Source organism: Ctenopharyngodon idella, chromosome 4 (genome assembly GCF_019924925.1).
Source record: "Ctenopharyngodon idella isolate HZGC_01 chromosome 4, HZGC01, whole genome shotgun sequence".
NCBI lineage: Eukaryota > Metazoa > Chordata > Actinopteri > Cypriniformes > Xenocyprididae > Ctenopharyngodon > Ctenopharyngodon idella.
The window spans coordinates 18,227,671-18,248,403 of NC_067223.1; the positions used below are offsets into that span (position 1 = coordinate 18,227,671).

At 45.5% G+C, this 20,733-nt stretch overlaps 1 protein-coding gene and 19 non-coding genes across 20 annotated transcripts in view; 7 read left to right on the forward strand and 13 right to left on the reverse strand.

The window, feature by feature from the left end:
* The window catches only part of LOC127510588 (gastrula zinc finger protein XlCGF8.2DB-like), a 445,238-nt gene that overhangs the window by 365,587 nt on the left and 58,918 nt on the right, over positions 1-20,733 (reverse strand). The window lies entirely within an intron of this gene.
* Positions 41-114, reverse strand: trnat-ugu (transfer RNA threonine (anticodon UGU)). The gene has a single exon. It is a non-coding gene; the product is annotated as a tRNA-Thr (tRNA).
* trnat-cgu (transfer RNA threonine (anticodon CGU)) lies at positions 699-772 on the reverse strand. The gene has a single exon. It is a non-coding gene; the product is annotated as a tRNA-Thr (tRNA).
* trnat-agu (transfer RNA threonine (anticodon AGU)) lies at positions 1,344-1,417 on the reverse strand. The gene has a single exon. It is a non-coding gene; the product is annotated as a tRNA-Thr (tRNA).
* On the forward strand, positions 2,868-2,950 carry trnal-cag (transfer RNA leucine (anticodon CAG)). The gene has a single exon. It is a non-coding gene; the product is annotated as a tRNA-Leu (tRNA).
* trnar-acg (transfer RNA arginine (anticodon ACG)) lies at positions 3,071-3,143 on the forward strand. The gene has a single exon. It is a non-coding gene; the product is annotated as a tRNA-Arg (tRNA).
* On the forward strand, positions 3,364-3,437 carry trnam-cau (transfer RNA methionine (anticodon CAU)). Its single transcript has one exon. It is a non-coding gene; the product is annotated as a tRNA-Met (tRNA).
* On the forward strand, positions 3,784-3,855 carry trnae-cuc (transfer RNA glutamic acid (anticodon CUC)). Its single transcript has one exon. It is a non-coding gene; the product is annotated as a tRNA-Glu (tRNA).
* Positions 3,932-4,018, reverse strand: trnay-gua (transfer RNA tyrosine (anticodon GUA)). Its single transcript is given in 2 exon segments — positions 3,932-3,967; positions 3,982-4,018. It is a non-coding gene; the product is annotated as a tRNA-Tyr (tRNA).
* trnae-uuc (transfer RNA glutamic acid (anticodon UUC)) lies at positions 4,142-4,213 on the reverse strand. Its single transcript has one exon. It is a non-coding gene; the product is annotated as a tRNA-Glu (tRNA).
* trnad-guc (transfer RNA aspartic acid (anticodon GUC)) lies at positions 4,258-4,329 on the forward strand. The gene has a single exon. It is a non-coding gene; the product is annotated as a tRNA-Asp (tRNA).
* trnag-ucc (transfer RNA glycine (anticodon UCC)) lies at positions 4,430-4,501 on the reverse strand. Its single transcript has one exon. It is a non-coding gene; the product is annotated as a tRNA-Gly (tRNA).
* Positions 4,978-5,092, reverse strand: LOC127511597 (U5 spliceosomal RNA). The gene has a single exon (XR_007930100.1). It is a non-coding gene; the product is annotated as a U5 spliceosomal RNA (small nuclear RNA).
* trnar-ucu (transfer RNA arginine (anticodon UCU)) lies at positions 6,652-6,740 on the reverse strand. Its single transcript is given in 2 exon segments — positions 6,652-6,687; positions 6,704-6,740. It is a non-coding gene; the product is annotated as a tRNA-Arg (tRNA).
* On the reverse strand, positions 6,832-6,905 carry trnat-ugu (transfer RNA threonine (anticodon UGU)). Its single transcript has one exon. It is a non-coding gene; the product is annotated as a tRNA-Thr (tRNA).
* On the reverse strand, positions 7,493-7,566 carry trnat-cgu (transfer RNA threonine (anticodon CGU)). The gene has a single exon. It is a non-coding gene; the product is annotated as a tRNA-Thr (tRNA).
* trnat-agu (transfer RNA threonine (anticodon AGU)) lies at positions 8,137-8,210 on the reverse strand. Its single transcript has one exon. It is a non-coding gene; the product is annotated as a tRNA-Thr (tRNA).
* Positions 15,040-15,113, reverse strand: trnam-cau (transfer RNA methionine (anticodon CAU)). Its single transcript has one exon. It is a non-coding gene; the product is annotated as a tRNA-Met (tRNA).
* trnaf-gaa (transfer RNA phenylalanine (anticodon GAA)) lies at positions 16,208-16,280 on the forward strand. Its single transcript has one exon. It is a non-coding gene; the product is annotated as a tRNA-Phe (tRNA).
* Positions 17,026-17,097, forward strand: trnae-cuc (transfer RNA glutamic acid (anticodon CUC)). The gene has a single exon. It is a non-coding gene; the product is annotated as a tRNA-Glu (tRNA).

The window sequence follows — 20,733 nt, forward strand, 5'->3', positions numbered from 1 at the left end:
GGCCGTGCAAAGATTTTCATATGTGAAAAGTGTGCGGCATAGGCACTGCTGGGATTTGAACCCAGGATCTCCTGTTTACAAGACAGGCGCTTTGACCAACTAAGCCACAGCACCAGGTCTAAAGCCTGGTGCAAATTGGTCGGTATAAAAAGTTTAAAAGAGGTAGCCCGAAAATAGCTGATTACATCATGAAAGAGGTCCCTTAGAGGTTACGGGATTACTTCCAAAACCTGAGGGACATTCAGGCCTCTGTTGAAGGATGAGGGAATATCTGAAATCGTTTCCTTTTGGATCTAAACTCTCAATACTTGTGTCTCAAATGTTTCTGGAACCTCCAGTTACAATCCATCTAAATGCTGTCTCAGCTAGGAGAAATGGAAAGCAATTTTTGCTATGCTTTCAGCTGATCTGATATTTTAAGCATTTGTCTGACTCACAAAGACTCCTGAGTAAAAGAGACCATTCACGACTCTGATGGGACTCAAACCCACAACCTTGGAACACCTCCAGTCGCATCCTAGAAGTCCAGTGTGCTATCCGTTGCGCCACAGCGCCGTAAAAAGGCGCACTTCAAGCAACTATCACGTGTGCAGCACTTCTTAGTTTTCCAGTTTTGTGCCGACGCACACTGTTCGGCACGCGAAGACTTTCATATGTGAATATATATTAAAACGCAACACTCCCATGTCCTGTGGCCTAGGCACTGCTGGGATTTGAACCCAGGATCTCCTGTTTACGAGACAGGCGCTTTGACCAACTAAGCCACAGCGCCCGTTGCTAAGCAAGGTGCAATTTAAAAGTCTGAAAGAGGTAGCAAATAGCTGATTACATCATGAAAGAGGTCCCTTAGAGGTATGAGGATTATTTCCAAAACATAACGGGGCGTTCAGGCCTCAAGGGGATGTCTGAACTCATTTGATTTTGGCTCTACACTCTCAATACTCGTATCTCAAATGTTTCTTGAGCTTTCTACTGATTTTGGCCTAAGCCAGGGGCATTCCAAACATACTTAAAGCCTGTCTGCACCACCTTTTTTTGTTTGTTTGTTATCTTTCTCATTTGAAACAGGTGAATTAACTAATTGACTGATTAGTAACGTACTCTCTGATCGGACTGTGCTGTGTCCAATAAGGATAACAAGGAAAAAATGTGCTTCTGAAAAAAGTCTGAAAGTGCCAGGTTGAAGCAAATGTCTGTCTTGCAAAGGGACACCATTCGTGACTCTGGCGGGAGTCAGCAACAACCTTTTTAAGGTTTTTACCACCTAGAAGTCCAGGCTGTCTGTCCTGCAGAGACTTTTATATCCGAAAAGCTGGAACGACTAATCCTACAAGCCACAGGTTAGGCACTGCTGGGATTCGAACCCAGGATCTCCTGTTTACTAGACAGGCGCTTTAACCATCTAAGCCACAGCGCCAGGTACTGACCCTGGTTCAACACATCAGGAAAATAGCTGATTACATCATGGAATAGGTCGTTTTGAGGTTCGAGGATTATTTCCAAAACCTGAAACGTGTGCAGGCTTCTGTTCAGGGATAAGGGAATATCTCAGATCATTTTATTTTGGATCTAAACTCTCAATACTCGTGGTCTCAAATGTTTTGTCAACCTCCAGTTACAGTACATCTAAACGCTGTCTCAGCTAGGAGAAATGGAAGGCCATTTTTGCCAGGTTGGTAGCAAACAATAGGTAGTAGCAGATTTTGGTCTAGGCTAGTGGTTTTCGAAACACTGGCAAGATGTGGTATATTCTGTCATGACAAACCTGGAATAAATCTGTTTAGGTGGCAGTGAAATGATTGCTCTAGGTGTCAGGGCAGAAATTAAAATACATAATAGAATATAGAGAAATCCTGTCTTTTTATGATGCCCTCTGAATTACATATTTTTGTTCATGCAGAAGCTGACAACAGAAAATATTTACTGCATTTCAGAATAAACCTTTCTGATTAATTTCCTTTGAAAATGTTTTGAAGAGGATGAGGGTTTCATTGATTTGTTGGGAGAGGAAGCCACAGTGGCAAATCTTGTGGCATCAGATGACTTAGTCCTTTCAGGTCCACCAGTTTTACCAGCTGCACCGCTGCCCTGTGTCCAGGCTCCTTCAGCTGCACTACTGCCCAGCATTCAGGTTCTGCCAGCTGCACCTCTGCCCGGTGCCTAGGTTCCACCCGCTGCACCACTGCCCTGTGTCCCGGCTCCGCCAGTACCCAGTGTCCAGACTCCTTCAGTTACACCACTGCCCTGTGTCCCGGCTCCGCCAGCTGCACCTCTGACCGGCGCCCAGGTTCAACCTGCTGCACCGCTGTCCTATGTCCAGACTCCTTCAGCCGCACTCCTGCCCAGCATTCAGGTTCCACCAGCTGCACCGCTGCCCTGTGTCCAGGCTCCACCAGTGCCCACTGAACATGAGAAAATAACACACTTGTTTCTGTGTGATACAATCATTTTGCTCTCTTGGTTGGCTCTGTTCTTTTCTTTAACTTCCAGCCATATTTAATGGTTAAAGTATTATACTGTGCACTTTTTGTCTTATATTATTATTATTATTATTATTATTATAGAAAAGTTTATGTGTAGAGGAAACAATATTAAGTAAAATACCAAAATGTGTATATGTGAGTATGTATAAGGATATGTATGCATACACTATAATACATATGGGAATATATAATAAATATTAAACAACAATAAACTATTATATATATATTTATATACACTACCCGTCAAAAGTTTTTGAACTGTAAGATTTTTAAATGTTTTTAAAAGCTCACCTGCTCACGCGGGGCTGAGCGGTGAAGCACTAGCTTCCAGAGCATCTGCCATTCGGTGGAGCTCCAAAAATACTGCTCACCCTCAGCTCTCGTGTCAGGATGGCCGAGCGGTCTAAGGCGCTGCGTTCAGGTCGCAGTCTCCCCTGGAGGCGTGGGTTCGAATCCCACTTCTGACAATGCTAACCTTTGGCTGTGGGCTCAAGCTAGAGTCTTTAACCCTTTGACAAGTTGATATTAAACCTTAACAAAAGCACTGCCACGCATTACACGACCACGAGAGGAATGCTATGGCCGGTGGGCCAGTGGCGCAATGGATAACGCGTCTGACTACGGATCAGAAGATTCTAGGTTCGACTCCTGGCTGGCTCGATCTGCTTCTTTGTCAGCCCATGGCAGTTTTATTATTTCATTTTTTCTTTCTCTTCCCTTCTTCGTTGGACTATTGTTCCCCAGCTTGAACGCAGCGCCTTAGACTGCTCGGCCATCCTGACACGAGGGCTGAGGGTGAGCAGTATTTTTGGAGCTCCACCGAACGGCAGATGATCTGGAAGCTAGTGCTGAGCACAGCCGAAGCACAGCCAAAACGCATGCCTCGTTGGCGCAGTTAGGCAGCGCGTCAGTCTCATAATCTGAAGGTCGTGAGTTCGAGCCTCACACGGGGCAGGGTGGTTCCTTTTGGCACACGAGAGCCTTTAGACGAAAGAGCGCTTTCCTTTATTCAAAAGGCTCTTCGGCTCCTCTCTAGGGCAGACAGCATGAGATTCTGAGAAAATCCATGTCATTTCAAGTAGTTTCCCTGAATCTCGGCGGGCCTCTCCTTGTTATGTTTCGCAAGCTGATTTGTTTTTATGGCAGATTGTGGTGTTGTTAGGATAGTCTTACAGAGCACGGGACAGTTTCACGGCGGAAGAAGTGTGATTCAGGGTCAGACGCTCTCTCCTCTCCAGGAGGAAGTTACAAGCCTCAGTGCTCTTGCTTGAGCGGTTGCAGCGAACTCAGGTAGCATACTTCCCTGGTGGTCTAGTGGTTAGGATTCGGCGCTCTCACCGCCGCGGCCCGGGTTCGATTCCCGGTCAGGGAATGCACTTTTACCTTCCAGTGGTAGGGCTTCCAAAACTTAGGCGCGGCCAAGAAAGCGTTTGCGTGTGAAAAAGGCCTCCTTCGAGCCGGAGTCGAACCAGCGACCTAAGGATTGCCAACTCTCCACCTACAGTCCTCCGCTCTACCAGCTGAGCTATCGAAGGCACGCAGCTGAGGAAAGGAACCACAACCTATCAGGTTGCTGCAGCTCCACTGCTGGCTAAAAATGCTTCTGCCGCAGACAGACGCGCTGGCTGTACGACAAGGGAAGCGAAGACAAGCCGAGCTTCCCATACCGGGAGTCGAACCCGGGCCGCCTGGGTGAAAACCAGGAATCCTGACCGCTAGACCATATGGGACCTTCGGCAAGCGTCGGTCGGGCTTGACGAACAGCCTCTACAGCTCCTCGTTAGTATAGTGGACAGTATCTCTGCCTGTCACGCGGAAGACCGGGGTTCGATTCCCCGACGGGGAGACCTTTGCTGATACCCAAGGACCCACACAAACTTTTTTTTTTTTTGCTCCAGCAAGGGCTCGCGGACGACCGCTTCAAGGTCAGCTTGAGCCAAAAGCAATGCGTTGGCCGGGAATCGAACCCGGGTCAACTGCTTGGAAGGCAGCTATGCTCACCACTATACCACCAACGCAGGCGCTTTTGTGCGGTCAGCGAAGGAACTGAAACGCTCTTTGTTTGGACCCGGCACAGAAAAGAACACGTGAACTTTTTTAATTGACCTGACCTACCCAAGCTCTCCGTTAAAAACAAACAAGCTCTACCACATAATAACACATTTTATTCAGCCACTTCATGTTTAATATTATGATATGATTTGACAAGTGCATTTAACAGATGACACTTCCAACAAAAAACATGTGCAGCTGGTTTGTAAAAGGAGTTTGTATGCACAGTTTGGCTGAGATTTCGTTGCATTTGCACCATTCTGAACAGCAGGCGTCACCAGCGTCTTGAAACGGCGAACCGTTCTGCGAAGCCACTGGGTCAAACTGCCGCTCCGGCAAAGGCGGCAAATACGGACAACCTCCTTCCGCTCGGCGTTGGCAGAAGGCCCGACCACGGGGGACAAGCGCAAACGTGCTCACTCTGCTTTTAACGCTCTTGTGCGGCTCTGCCGTAAGCAGAGCCCCCAAAAATACAGAACACTCGCAAACGTTCCCCTCCACGGAAATCTTTAGTAAAAGGCGAAAGATTTATGCGACAATGAAGAGAAACTCGAGCTGTACCTCCGCCCCCTTGGGCCTGCGTGCTCCCTCTACTACACCGCTCTGCTCACCGAGGGTAATCTAGGATGCAAACTCCTGCCAGCACGCTTTTCATCAGCTGGTCGCTTGCTGGTCCTCGTGCAGTTTTTTCAGCGGGAGCGACGGCCGGCCTCTGCAGCTCCTCGTTAGTATAGTGGACAGTTGTTGTGAACAACAGTCAAGATGGCATTCCAGGGACCAGTTTACGACAGGGCCCCTCTCTAACTGCTGGTGTGTAAGAAGATGTGCCACACTGTGATTGGATCTTTGGTGAATGAACATGAACAAGTGTTCAGCAGCATCAGATAAGATGTTAGGACAACTACCAGACACCTCTTCCAGAGCAGGAAGGGGAACCTTCTGCACCCACCAAAACCAAGGAGAGGACTTCTCATTGGACGACACATTGACTCTAACCACCAAACTCATTCCTAAGATTTAGGCAAGGACTGCCATAAAAATTCCTTCAGGACCCCCTGGATGGAGCAGCAGTGACTGAAATAAAGAGAGGCCACAGAGATCTATCTAAATCCATTCATACCTAAGTTTGGAGGCCTTAATTTGATCGAAACTGCATCACATCCACTCCATCTTCATGCAAAGCACAGTTTATGTTAATGGTTACTGACTGTTAAAACAACAGGTCATGGGACGGTCCTGTTAACAGATAAACAAATGCATGGACGATGATTTAACCATTTCATATTGTGTTTGGTGTCTATCTGTTCCCTACGATGCCTTTAATAGTTTGAAAGAGGTTTGGTAAAGAAATAATGCATGGGTAAAATGTTAAAGACACTATTTTAACACTGTACTTTTTGCTATGCAAATGAGTTCCACACTAGGGTGGGCAACACCGGGGCTGCTTCCGATAACAGTGGCCAATCACACTCCAGGATCGGCAAGGCGCCACATTTCAATCTGCTCCTCATTAGAAAGGGATAAATATGTCCCCCGGGTAGACACACCCTTGTTCTGCTTTTCCACGCCGACGGGGAAGGAGACATTAACAGACACCCCACGTCCTGAGTTTCTGACCTGACGAGGAAAGAGACTACAAGACGGTTAAGGTGAAGCTTTCGCGGGCAAAACCTTTTACATTGCTTTCAGCTGCACTCTAACCTGAAACGTGTGCAGGCTTCTGTTCAGGGATAAGGGAATATCTCAGATCATTTCATTTTGGATCTAAACTCTCAACACTCGTGGTCTCAAATGTTTTGTCAACCTCCAGTTACAGTACATCTAAACGCTGTCTCAGCTAGGAGAAATGGAAGGCCATTTTTGCCAGGTAGGTAGCCAACAATAGGTAGTAGCAGATTTTGGCCTAAGCTAGTGGTTTTCGAACCATTCTTGTTATCTCCCTTATGTAAAACAGGTGAATTGAGCTAATTGGTAGAGTACTCTATGATTGGACTTGGGTGTGCCCAATAAGGGATATAAGCAGAACATGAAGGGTAGCTTTCTGAAGTAGTTTGTGGACCCCAGGTTTAAGCACACGCTTGTCTTACAAAGATAAGCGAGCAAAAGAGGCTAACCACGACTCTGGTGGGACTCGAACCCACAACCTTTGAATACCTCCATTTGCAACCTAGAAGTCCAATGCGCTATCCATTGCGCCACAGAGCCACGCTTCAAGGCGTTTCTTAGATTTCCAGTTTGGTGCAGATATGCACTGCTGGCCGTGCAAAGATTTTCATATGTGAAAAGCGTGCAGCATAGGCATTTCTGGGATTTGAACCCAGGATCTCCTGTTTACAAGACAGGCGCTTTGACCAACTAAGCCACAGCACCAGGTCTAAAGCCTGGTGCAAATTGGTCGGTATAAAAAGTCTAAAAGAGGTAGCCTGTCAGGAAAATAGCTGATTACATCATGAAAGAGGTCCCTTAGAGGTTACGGGATTATTTCCAAAACCTGAGGGACATTCAGGCCTCTGTTGAAGGATGAGGGAATATCTGAAATCGTTTCCCTTTGGATCTAAACTCTCAATACTTGTCTCAAATGTTTCTGGAACCTCCAGTTACAATCCATCTAAATGCTGTCTCAGCTAGGAGAAATGGAAAGCAATTTTTGCTATGCTTTCAGCTGATCTGATATTTTAAGCATTTGTCTGACTCACAAAGACTCCTGAGTAAAAGAGACCATTCACGACTCTGATGGGACTCAAACCCACAACCTTGGAACACCTCCAGTCGCATCCTAGAAGTCCAGTGTGCTATCCGTTGCGCCACAGAGCCGTAAAAAGGCGCACTTCAAGCAACTATCACGTGTGCAGCACTTCTTAGTTTTCCGGTTTTGTGCCGATGCACACTGTTCGGCACGCGAAGACTTTCATATGTGAATATATATTAAAATATAACACACCCCTATACTGTGGCCTAGGCACTGCTGGGATTTGAACCCAGGATCTCCTGTTTACGAGACAGGTGCTTTGACCAACTAAGCCATAGCGCCTGTTGCTAAGCAAGGTGCAATTTGTTGGCATTAAAAGTCTAAAAGAGGTAGCAAATAGCTGATTACATCATGAAAGAGGTCCCTTAGAGGTATGAGGATTATTTCCAAAACATAACGGGGCGTTCAGGCCTCAATGGGATGTCTGAACTCATTTGATTTTAGCTCTACACTCTCAATACTCATATCTCAAATGTTTCTTGAGCTTTCTACTGATTTTGGCCTAAGCCAGGGGCATTCTAAACATTCTTGAAGCCTGTCTGCACCACCTTTTATGGTTTGTTTGTTATCTTTCTCATTTGAAACAGGTGAATTAACTAATTGTCTGATTAGTAACATACTCTCTGATCTGACTGTGCTGTGTCCAATAAGGAAAACAAGGAAAAAATGTGCTTCTGAAAAAGTCTGAAAGTGCCAGGTTGAAGCAAATGTCTGTCTTGCAAAGGGACAGCATTCATGACTCTGGCGGGAGTTAACAACAACCTTTTTAAGGTTTTTACCACCTAGAAGTCCAGGCTGTCTGTCCTGCAGAGACTGAAAAGCTGGAACGACTACTTCTACAAGAAACAGTTTAGGCACTGCTGGGATTCGAACCCAGGATCTCCTGTTTACTAGACAGGCGCTTTAACCATCTAAGCCACAGCGCCAGGTACTGACCCTGGTTCAACACATCAGGAAAATAGCTGATTACATCATGGAATAGGTCGTTTTGAGGTTCGAGGATTATTTCCAAAACCTGAAACGTGTGCAGGCTTCTGTTCAGGGATAAGGGAATATCTCAGATCATTTTATTTTGGATCTAAACTCTCAATACTCGTGGTCTCAAATGTTTTGTCAACCTCCAGTTACAGTACATCTAAACGCTGTCTCAGCTAGGAGAAATGGAAGGCCATTGTTGCCAGGTTGGTAGCAAACAATAGGTAGTAGCAGATTTTGGTCTAAGCTAGTGGTTTTCGAACCATTCTTGTTATCTCCCTTATGTAAAACAGGTGAATTGAGCTAATTGGTAGAGTACTCTATGATTGGACTTGGGTGTGCCCAATAAGGGAAATAAGCAGAACATGAAGGGTAGCTTTCTGAAGTAGTTTGTGGACCCCAGGTTTAAGCACACGCTTGTCTTACAAAGACATCTGAGCAAAAGAGACTAACCACGACCTTTGAATACCTCCATTCGCAACCTAGACGTCCAATGCGCTATCCATTGCACCACAGAGCCACGCTGCAAGAAGATTCTTAGATTTCCAGTTTGGTGCTGATATGCACTGCTGGCCGTGCAAAGATTTTCATATGTGAAAAGTGTGTGGCATAGGCACTGCTGGGATTTGAACCCAGGATCTGTCGTAGCGAGGCCGGTTAGCTCAGTTGGTTAGAGCGTGGTGCTAATGACGCCAAGGTCGCGGGTTCAGTCCCCTCCTCTCTGGGGACCTTCTAGCTTTGTGCTTCTCGCAAGTGGCCGGCGGTCTCACAGAAATTCCAGCAGGCCAGAACGCACATGGACCTGGCTGAAGTTGCGGTACCTGACAACCACAAGTCTGTAAAATTAATCCAATAGTATGCTGAGTTCCATCTTTAAAAAACCAATTAAATTACGAACTCCATTTTTGGCCAACTAATGAAATTGCAAGGTCCATTTTTCATAAACCAATCACCGCACGTAGTCCATTTTTGTCCATCTTTGAGCGCATTCCATCCAATCCAATTAAGTTACGAATTCCCTTTTTGGCCGTCCAATGAAATTGCAAGGTCCATTTTTCATACACCAGTTACCGCATTCCATCCAATCTCCGCTCAGGTATGTTATTTATATTTCGCTCGGGTATGGTATTTATATTTTGTTAATGAAATGGCTTACGTTTTTTGTATTTTATGAATAGCAAGATTGGCTCCGTAAAATTAGCCTTCGATTACCTCAGCTGTTAGAATTCAGTCAACTCGATAAGGTAACGTTAACTGTCATTGATGTGTAAACCTAACAGCTATATATTTGTAATGTAAATAGTTTTATCCGGTGTTGTCTGACTTTGTGTAACTTCAGTTAGCAAACCTTATTTTTTGATAGGTAACTTTACCTAACTTACTTGTAATTACACAAGATAGTATATAGATATCATATACTTAATGGGACACAAGGCATCTGAGCACAAAAAATAAATTTGGATAATGTTGATTAAATTTTGGGTGTTTTGTTTAACTTGTTTAACACCGGTGGTATTCCCTGTCAAAAATGACCAGTCATTAGAAGTGAATGGATGAGACTACAATAAGGGTATAAAATTGAGTTCTGGCACATGCCCTTATTAGATGGACACAGTTAGCACAATATATGTTTCATCTGAGTATTTGTTTTAGTCAAAATAATCCATACATTATGCTTTTTTTTTTTTTTCAAAAACGAGTTGTATGAACCCAGGTCAATGAGGCATACAGGCCATAAATAGCAAATAGAAGTTCAAAACTTGTAATGTCCATAAAAACTTAAGTTGCTAAAAAGATCTATCACAACATTAGGTGAATATATATCTATTATTGTGGATTCATAATCTGCTATAATGTGGCAGTCATTTTGTACCAGGAACACATAACATGAAATGAACACAAAAGGAGGGTTAATGCTGTGTTGTTGGGCTACAAAGGCAGTTAGTGTAACATATTCTGTATTGTTTCAGGCAACAACATGGCTTCAGCTAAGTCACACAAAGGCATGAGCGATGCTGACTGGCTTGCGCGTCTGGCGAGTTTTGCCCCGAACAGGAGTTTGGCCATCTAGGGAGGGGAATAGACCTTCCCCCCGACAAAAAAGATGGCATGAGTTGTATCAGAAGGTAAATTATGCAGCTAGATTCATGGCCGAACTCGTATGATAATACATTGTGCTATTTTTATTTATGTTTATGGATAAGTTATTATTTACAATGGAAATACAATGTAATATTGATATAATTACGATGACTTGTGGCTGTTTTGAGATAATGTGGACAACAGTGTCATAGCTATACATTATGTTCACAGATAGAAAAGTGCCCTCTGCAAATGAGGGGGCAGACCACCCTTCTGAAGGAAGCTCAGAAGTGTATTTGCGGATTTCACAAGGTAATTTCAATTAGCCCAGTTCAAATTGCATCAATAGATGTGCTTGCAATATCAATGTGTCTTTATATCTAAAATCAAATTAGGAGGACTGCATAATATTATGTCTGGTATATTTTTGTGCATGTATTATAGGTTCTTCCAGCAGCCACAGTGGATGCATCACAGAGCACCCCTGCCCAAAGCACACCCTCCATCAGTGATGTGTCACGTCCTGCAAAGACGGCCAAACTGACATTGTCAATGGTAAGCAGACCTTACTATTGCAGGCATTACTGCAGACACTGAAACATCTCAACCTTTTCCTATAGTCCTAGGGTTTTGTTATCACTGACTATGACAAACCTTTTCAGTTTGAAAAGTCAAGGTTTGGAGGCTCACATGTGGCAGTAGCAAAACCCAATTTGAGCACCCAGAGGAAAACCTCTCAGGTTAATATGAAAGACATCATGACTTTATCATGACATCATCACATCATCACTACATCATTTTATTTCATTAAAAAACATTTCACAATCCCCTTCACAGATTAATCATAACGTTTGACTCCACAGAGATTAGAGCACTCCAGTTCAGCCACAGCTTCATGCCCACCCTCTGATCCTCGTCCTCCTCCATCCCCCAAACCTCATCGGCCTGTCATCCAGTCCTCCTCTTCCTTCTTCCTTCCTCCAGCTCAGAGATCACAACGCATCAAAGAAACAGCAACACCATCGACTATTTCTGAGTTTGCTGTTGGGAGCAGCCCAGTAAGATGTCATTCAAAATACATATAAACATGCCTTTGTCATTTAATGCTGTCTTAGCTTTTACTTAAACCAGTGTTTTTGATAATATCAGCAGGTCTCATCTCAGCCAGAAGACCCTTTGGATCTCCCACTATGGTTGGTGCAAAGGGAAAGCTGGAGCTGCGTGAAAACTTACAGTTGTGGCATCCCCCCCAACACCAGCCCTGTTGTACCACCGAGCGCCAACACCTGATAGATTTTTTTCACAGCGGCTCTTGCTCTGGATGCCATATAGGCTATGGAAGGTGCGGCTCCAGTGTACTAACCCTGCCTGTGCCAGGCATCAGCTATGTGGTGGTGGTCTGCACAGGAGGGTACGACAGGTGTTAGATATTGACAGATACTACAACCTGGTGACAGAGACCCTGATCTGTACCAGGTGTAGGACCAGCTACCTGTCCTGGAGTCATGCTGTGCTGCAGCAGTTGGACCTGGCCCGTCGATCTGAATTCAGGGTCATTCTCACACGCAAGTAATTATTTTGCAGTCATGTTCACTCATATGCTACTTTTTTTGATAAATATTTCCTACAATAATTAAATACCTGATAATAGGATAATTGAATAAATAATTTTTTTTCTAAGGTATGCCTGTGACATTCGAGTTCTTCGCTTGTTGCGTGAGAGGGGCATGGGGAATGGCCCAGTGAGGATCATCGGCCAGCTGAGGGAGAACCACAGTGAGGAGTGGTTAAAACGTGTGGCTCGGTACACATCAGAGTGTGTGGCCTTTTTGGATAATCCTGGCCTGCATCCACTGCACTTCCAGGAACCACCACCACTTGCTCCAGTACCCAGCTACAAATGGCTCCTCACTGTATACAGTCAGGACATCCTCAACAGGCTCGATCACATCAAGGCCAGCATCACATCCACGTACAGATCAATTTTAAAAATGGATTCAACTAAGAAGGTCAGAGGAGCTGCTTTAATGACTGTACCCTTATCTATAATGTATTATCAGACCAAAAGAGCTTTATTTGTCAATGTTACTGATTTGAATGTATGTTGTATTATTTGCTGTGTTTATTGTTTCTTTCAGATCACCAACAAGTTGAGTGGGCCTGCGAAAGGCACAGCACAGTGGCTTACCTCAGTAGGCAATGAGGTAGGTCAGGTGTTGATGAGTGTCCTGACTGCGAATGAAGGGGCTGGGTTAGACCTCATGGCTGCAGGGCTCATGGAGAGATACCAGAGAGCTGGTGTTGGTCCTCCCACTATCCTGTATGTGGACTGTGACTGTTGCAAGGAAGTGGGAGAGACTGATGTCATCGTCCGCCTAGACATTTGGCATTTTATGCGACATCTGGCAGTAGGATGCACCACAGATGCCCACCAGTTGTACCCTACTTTTATGGTTAGGTTGTCGTCTTGTATTTTTGAGTGGGACGCAGGGGATCTCACTCTGCTGAGAAGGGCCAAGAGGGAGCAACTCACCCAACAGTGCTGGCCTGCAATGACGGAGGCAGAGCTTGACCGCCATATAAGCAAAGATGAGCTGGCCCAACACTGTAGGAGGAGAACACGAGGAGAGGAAACCACTATCCGCCTCCTTGATATGCTTATCAGAGAGCTCATGGGTGGCAAGGGGAATGACGCCCTTGGTGTTCCTCTCCTTGACAGTGTGAGGATGCAGCACATCTGGCATATCCAGAGGCGGCACGTCACCTGTATTCAGGACCCTCCAGATGTGCTGCTCTACACGGAAACTGGAACCATAATCAAGGGCGGGATGGTTCTAAAAACTTATCGGTGTGCCAGAGGCTCCACATCCCTGGAATCATTTCACTGCCACCTAAACAGATTTATTCCAGGTTTGTCATGACAGAATATACCACATCTTGCCATTCCTGTTTATTTAGATATTTGCAGTTAACAGATAATGTTTTCTCTTTTGCAGTTTCTCAAAACAATGTTTGGCAGCCTGAACTTCCAGATTTACCTCCTGGAAGGTTTGTTACGCTGGAATCAGGACCGGGCTGCAGCTGCTGTCGCTGGTGGAGGTTCAACCCTGCGTAATTACACAGGGGAGCTAGTTTACTCTGTCAATGAGAACTACAATAAGTTGTAGGGCAGGAAATTGGTCCCTAGCTTCACTCCACCTGCAGTATACACAGGTAAAGATATTTTGATAAATGCAGTTCACAATGTAGCATGTTTTTGTTAAAATTACAAGTGCTTCTGCAAAAATTATACTACCAGAATTTTTGTACACTGGATTCTTTGCTCTAGGTGTCAGGGCAAAAATTAAAATACATAATAGAATATAGAGAAATCCTGTCTTTTTATGATGCCCTCTGAATTACATATTTTTGTTCATGCAGAAGCTGACAACAGAAAATATTTACTGCATTTCAGAATAAACCTTTCTGATTAATTTCCTTTGAAAATGTTTCTTGTTACAAATATTTCCCCAGGGGAGCTCATTGGAGTGCAGTACTTGTTGAGGCAGAATAGTCAGCCCCTGGAGGACATGTGCCCTACCTCTGATAGGACCTCTCAGTTGCTGGAGGAGATAGATGTGGAAGAGGATGAGGGTTTCATTGATTTGTTGGGAGAGGAAGCCACAGTGGAAAATCTTGTGGCATCAGATAACTTAGTCCTTTCAGGTCCACCAGTTTTACCAGCTGCACCGCTGCCCTGTGTCCAGGTTCCACCCGCTGCACCACTGCCCTGTGTCCCGGCTCCGCCAGTACCCAGTGTCCAGACTCCTTCAGCTACACCACTGCCCTGTGTCCCGGCTCCGCCAGCTGCACCTCTGACCGGCACCGAATGTTCAACCCGCTGCACCGCTGTCTTATGTCCAGGCTCCACCAGTACCCAGTGTCCAGACTCCTTCAGCTGCACTACTGCCCAGCATTCAGGTTCCACCAGCTGCACCGCTGCCCTGTGTCCAGGCTGGCCATAGCCAGTACAAAGGCAAAATATTTTGCCCAAATAAAGAAACAATTACTAAGGAGCAGTGGTTACTGAATATGAGAAAATAACACACTTGTTTCTGTGTGATACATTCATTTTGCTCTCTTGGTTGGCTCTGTTCTTTTCTTTACCTTCCAGCCATATTTAATGGGTAAAGTATTATACTGTGCACTTTTTGTCTTATATTATTATTATTATTATTATTATTATTATAGAAAAGTTTATGTGTAGAGGAAACAATATTAAGTAAAGTGGGTTCGAATCCCACTTCTGAAAATGCTAACCCTTGGCCATGGGCTCAAGCTAGAGTCTTTAACCCTTTGGCAAGTTGATATTAAACCTGAACAAAAGCACTGCAACAACACTGCCACGCATTACACGAACACGAGAGGGATACTATGACTGCATTTATATGACACTAGGCCTACTAAAACACTGGATTTCAATTGCATTGCACGTCCAACGCTTTCAGAGGACGCCATAAAATTGAATGCCGTTTCATTTAATGAGATTCAGGGAAACTACTTGAAATGACACGGATTTTCTCAGAATCTCATGCTGTCTGCCCTACAGAGGAGCCGAAGATCCTTTTGGCCGCAGGAGAAATGGACAATCACACGAAAGGGAATAAAGGGAAAGCGCTCTTTCGTCTAAAGGCTCTCGTGCGCCAAAAGGCACCACCCTGCCCCGTGTGAGGCTCGAACTCACAACCTTCAGATTATGAGACTGACGCGCTGCCTAACTGCGCCAACGAGGCATGTGCTTTAGTGGGGCTGAGCGGTGAAGCACTAGCTTCCAGATCATCTGCCATTCGGTGGAGCTCCAAAAATAGTGCTCACCCTCAGCTCTCGTGTCAGGATGGCCGAGCGGTCTTTCCATTGGGGCGGGATTTCCATTGGGCACAAAGAAAAGAGACCCTATTTCCTCTGTGCTGGTGACTGGCTACTGTTTAGTTGTAGATTTAAGTAAAAGATTGTGCTTTCATCTTTAAGGCCCTTCTTGGTCTTAATCCACAATATGTGTGTGGACGCTCAAGACGCTACCTCTAGGGTCACTTGGGTTGTGCAGCCAACTTCTCCTCTCTGTTTTCCGCTCTGGCTTCAAGTCTAAAAGACATCTGGCTTTTTTAGCTGTCCTCCCTAAGCACTGGAAGAGTCTCCCTCTTCATCTTAGGTCCACCCTCACCATTGGAATATTTTTAATCCACTCAGAAGCCCACTGCTGTTGTTTTTAAATTGGCTTCATCATAAATAATCCACTTGGCTATCACGAGATTGTAATTCGCTATCAGAAGTGAGTTCTGACGTCAGGAAAGCCTGCACCCACGAGGAACGTTACAGGGTGAGAACTCCCAGACAACCTTCATTACAACTTCAGTTTGTTTTTGCACAAAAAAAGCATCACAATGTGTCTTGGCATTGTTTTTGTCAACATGTTTTGGCGATGCTCATTGTGTCTTGGGCCATGCAAAAACAGTCATGTTTGCGGCCAGGCAGCAGCAGGAAGGCGGCCGGTGTCGGCTCGTTGGTCTAGGGGTGTGATTCTCACTTAGGGTGCGAGAGGTCCTGGGTTTAAGTCCCGGACGAGCCCGTGCTTCGGCTCAGGTTTTAATCTCGCCAGCCTGGTTAGTGTTACGGGCAATCAGGATATTTCTGGGAAATTGGGCAGAAAGCCTGTCGTAGCGAGGCCGGTTAGCTCAGTTAGAACGTGGTGCTAATAACGACAAGGTCGCGGGTTCGATCCCCGTATGGGCCAACGTTTTGCTCTCTGGGGACCTTCAAGCTTTGCGCTTCTCGCAGGTGACCGGCGGTCTCACAGAAATCCCCGCTGGCCAGAGAACACACGGCCCTGGCTGAAATAGCTCCGTTGGGAGAGCTTTAGACTGAAGATCTAAAGGTCCCTGGTTCAATCCTGGGTTTCGGCAGAGAAGCCACCACTGTGTGTTTTTCGTCGAGGGGGTCCAGTGACCAAACGTCTCCACCTAGCCACATTGCTGCCTGCCTCTCAGATGTACCGCTCAGAGAGTGGTGGTTCCATGGTGTAAAGCTGCACATGTTTTTTGTTGGAAATATCATCTGTTAAATGCACTTGTCAAATCATCTCATAATATTAAACGTGAAGTGGCTGAATAAAATGTGTTATTATGTGGTAGAGCTTATTTGTTTTTAACGGAGAGCTTGGGTAGGTCAGGAGCCCTTGCTGGAGTGCTTGGGTATCAGCAAAGGTCGAGGTCTCCCCGTCAGGGAATCGAACCCCCGGTCTTCCACGCAACAGGTGGAGACACTGTACACTATACTAACGAGGAGCTGGTGGCTACTAATGTGTTACGAGCCTTCTTGCTGACCGCACAAAAGCCGGCATCAGCCGGCACCCGAGCGCCTGCGTTGGTGGCAAGGTGGTGAGCATAGCTGTCTTCCAAGCAGTTGACCCGGGTTCGATTCCCGGCCAACGCATTGCTCTTGGCACAAGATGTCATTGAAGCGGTCGTCTGCGAGCCCTTGCTGGAGCAAAATAATTTTGTGTAGGTCGTTGGGCAGCAGCAAAGGACGTGGCCTCCCTGTCGGGGAATCGAAGCCCGGTTTTCCGCGTGACAGGCAGAGATACTGTCCACTATACTAACGAGGAGCTGTAGAGGCCGGCCGTCAAGCCCGACCGACGCTTGCCGAAGGTCCCATATGGTCTAGCGGTCAGGATTCCTGGTTCTCACCCAGGCGGCCTGGGTTCAACTCCCAGTATGGGAAGCTCGGCTTGTCTTTGCTTCCCTTGTCGAACAGCCAGTGCGTCTGTCTGCGGCAGAAGCATTTTTAGCCAGACTGCAACTGCGACCTGAACGCAGCGCCTTAGACCGCTCGGCCATCCTGATACGAGAGAGAGCCTTTAGACGAAAGAGCGCTTTCCCTTTATTCCCTTTCGTGTGATTGTCCATTTCTCCTGCGACCAAAAGGCTCTTCGGCTCCTCTCTAGGGCAGACAGCATGAGATTCTGAGAAAATCTGTGTCATTTCAAGTACTTTCCCTGAATCTCATTAAATGAAACTGCATTCAATTTTATGGCGTCCTCTGAAAGCGTTGGACGTGCAATGCAATTGAAATCCAGTGTTTTAGTAGGCCTAGTGTCGTATAAATGCAGTCATTGTATTCCTCTCGTGTTCGTGTAATGCGTGGCAGTGCTTTTGTTCAGGTTTAATATCAACTTGCCAAAGGGTTAAAGACTCTAGCTTGAGCCCACAGCCAAAGGTTAGCATTGTCAGAAGTGGGATTCAAACCCACACCTACAAGGAAGACTGTGACCTGAACGCCACACCTTAGACCGCTCGGCCATCCTGACAAGATGGCTAACCGTGAGCAGTATTTTCAGAGCTCCACCGAATGGCAGATGATCTGGAAGCTAGTGCTTCACCGCTCAGCCCAGCCCAGCCAAAAAAGCACTTTCCTTTATACCAAACACGTTTCCTGATACCAAACACGTTTGCTAGATTCTATAGCCTTCGTGTTGAACCAGTATCTTCCAGTGTACTCGCTTCCAGTAGCCGGTAACATGAAGGACCCATTCTAGTGTTGGCTTGCTATGCCATTCCCGCCCCCTGGGCTGGATACGTGCATCCATTGCTCCAGCGAGTTCCCCACCTGGCGAACCCTGTCGAGTTCCTCCGCCTCCCCCTGTGGCTTGGACATTGCGGAGTGTCCGATGCTAGGCCAAACATCTGTCTCTGATGTTGAGGTTTGGCTGGGTGCCATATGTCGTGACCCCTCCACGTGAGTGGTCCCATATGTGTATTGTCTACAGTTAACTCCCTATGGCGAGCCTGTGTCTTTCCCCTTGCAGAGTCAGCTCTGCTGTCACCTGTCAGATGAGTCTCCCCCTACTCAGGCTGGAGCCATCCCAGGGAGTCCATATGCGCACTGCCCATGGCCAGTCCATATGTGTATTTCCAGGTAATACCTCCCCCTCTGAGTAGGTTGTGGCTTCCGCAGCATCCCCTATGGGTTCGCTTTCCCAGTGTTGTCTAAGTCTTACTGAACGGGTCTTGCAGAACAGCAGTAGACTCTCTCGGTGTAAGCACACCCCCTTCTCCGCCCCAAGGTGCGCCGGGTGGCTGGAGCTTACACTGGGCGCGGGAAGGGGTCAGTAACTGTGGCGTTTTATTTGGGATCCCAATTCGTCGGTTCACTTCTGACTCTAGGTCGAACGTGACCGACTGAAAGGGGACGTCTCGGTTACGTTTGTAACCCTCGTTCCCTGAAGGAGGGAACGGAGACGGACGTCCTGTCGCCACAGTTCCTGTGCCTTCACTGTAGTGCAGACTCATGCTTGTCTCCTCAGCGAAAAACTAAGTGCATGTGCATCTGCATCCGTACTTATACCCGCGCTGCGGGACGGAGCAGGTGCTATTAATCACACATGCCAATATCCATTGGCTCATTTAGTTTACACTCGAAAGTGATAGGGCTCTCTAGCGATATCCCAATTCGTCGGTTCACTTCTGACGTACGTCTCCGTTCCCTCCTTCAGGGAACGAGGGTTACATACGTAACCGAGACGATTTATATCATTCTATAATAAAACCTACATTTTTTTTTTTTATTATGCAAACAGACAATTACAATATTTACAGAAAAGAAATTAAATGCAAAATACAAATATAAAGACCAACAAAACATACATAACAGCCAGTATGATTTGGGTATGTGTGTGTGTGTGTGTGTGTGTGTGTTTTTTTTTTCTCCTCTTTGATATATATTTTTTTCTTAACTCTGGTTATGTCTGTTGTACTTTCCTACATGCTCCTTTATTCATATATTTCCACTCCCACACCCAGTTACACTTAATAAAACCTACATTAAAGACATTTTGTTTTGTACTGTGAGATTCAGAGATTTGAGACAGCGGGGGTGGGGATGTTGAGTGAAAGGAGGGTTTGAAGGCGTGAAATGTTCCTCTCGTTCTTTTAATGGAGGACACAAACTCACTCATTCTTTCACTCTAATTTTACAGTTTGTATCTCCCCTTCAAATAACATGAATAAAAATAAATATAACACATACTGGAAAATGACAGTAAATTAATTTGCCATTCCTGTTTACAGTTTTTTTTTTTTTCAACAGCTTACACACATTTTCAAAACTTTGCCTCTTTTTTTTTAAACTTTAAACACAAATCCAAGAATTGCACACACACAAAATGCAAAATGCCTCACATCTCTTGCATTCAAAATATCACAAACGCATCTCAAACGCAAACATTTGTCTTACGCTTCAAACACCTTTGCCATAATATTCTATTTTTGGACATATCATATACACACAGTTATTCAAAACCTAAAGCTCTTTTTTCATGAGCTCCTATGTACATTTGTACAAGATTGAAAGTACAGTTTTTTCTGAATGCTTAAACCCTAACCGTGATTTTTATAGCACAATTTCTAAAACTATTAATACTTATAGCAAAACCACTCACTGAGTTTGCAAAACTAAAAGCACAAACACTGCTTTGCACTCAGTTTGCAATTTTGTAACACACACTTTGCAAAACTGTAGGTACAATCCACTGCACAGCACTCTTTTTGCGAAACTGTAAACACAACTCACTGCTTTACATTCAATTTCCAAATGATCAACACACTCCCAGCAAAACTATACACATGTATGACTATTATTTACACTATTTGTCTCGTCCAGAGAGTGATGGAGCTAGAGGCAGATGCCATGGGTCATGAGCAGCTTTTTGTGGATGAGGCAGGTTTTAACCTCACTAAAACAAGGAGACGTGGCAGGAACATTATTGGACACCGTGCCATAATCAATGTCCCAGGACAACGTGGTGGTAACATAACTATGTGTGCAGCTATAAGTCAAAATGGTGTTGTTCACTATCATGCAACCCTAGGCCCATTTAACACTGCACACATTATTACATTCCTGGACACCTTACATGACATGCTCACTAATGTTCAGAGACCAGAGCAGACCAGATACATCATCATATGGGACAATGTTAGTTTCCACAGGGCTGCTTTGGTCTGCAACTGGTTTACAGATCACCCACTCTTCACTGTACTCAACCTCCCCCCATACTCTCCGTTCTTGAATCCAATTGAAGAGTTCTTCTCTGCCTGGCACTGAAAGGTCTATGACCGTCATCCCCATCAACGCATAGCCCTTTTACAGGCAATGGAGGAGGCATGTGGGGATACTGACCAGGCATCATGTCAGGCCTGGATACGGCATTCCAGAAGATATTTTCCCCGGTGCCTTGGACTAGAGGACATTGCATGTGATGTAGATGAAATTTTGTGGCTGGACCCAGAGAGACGACACGATGTAGACTGATTTTTTTTTTTTTTTTCTCAGTGAAATTACTATTTTGTGTTTTAACTT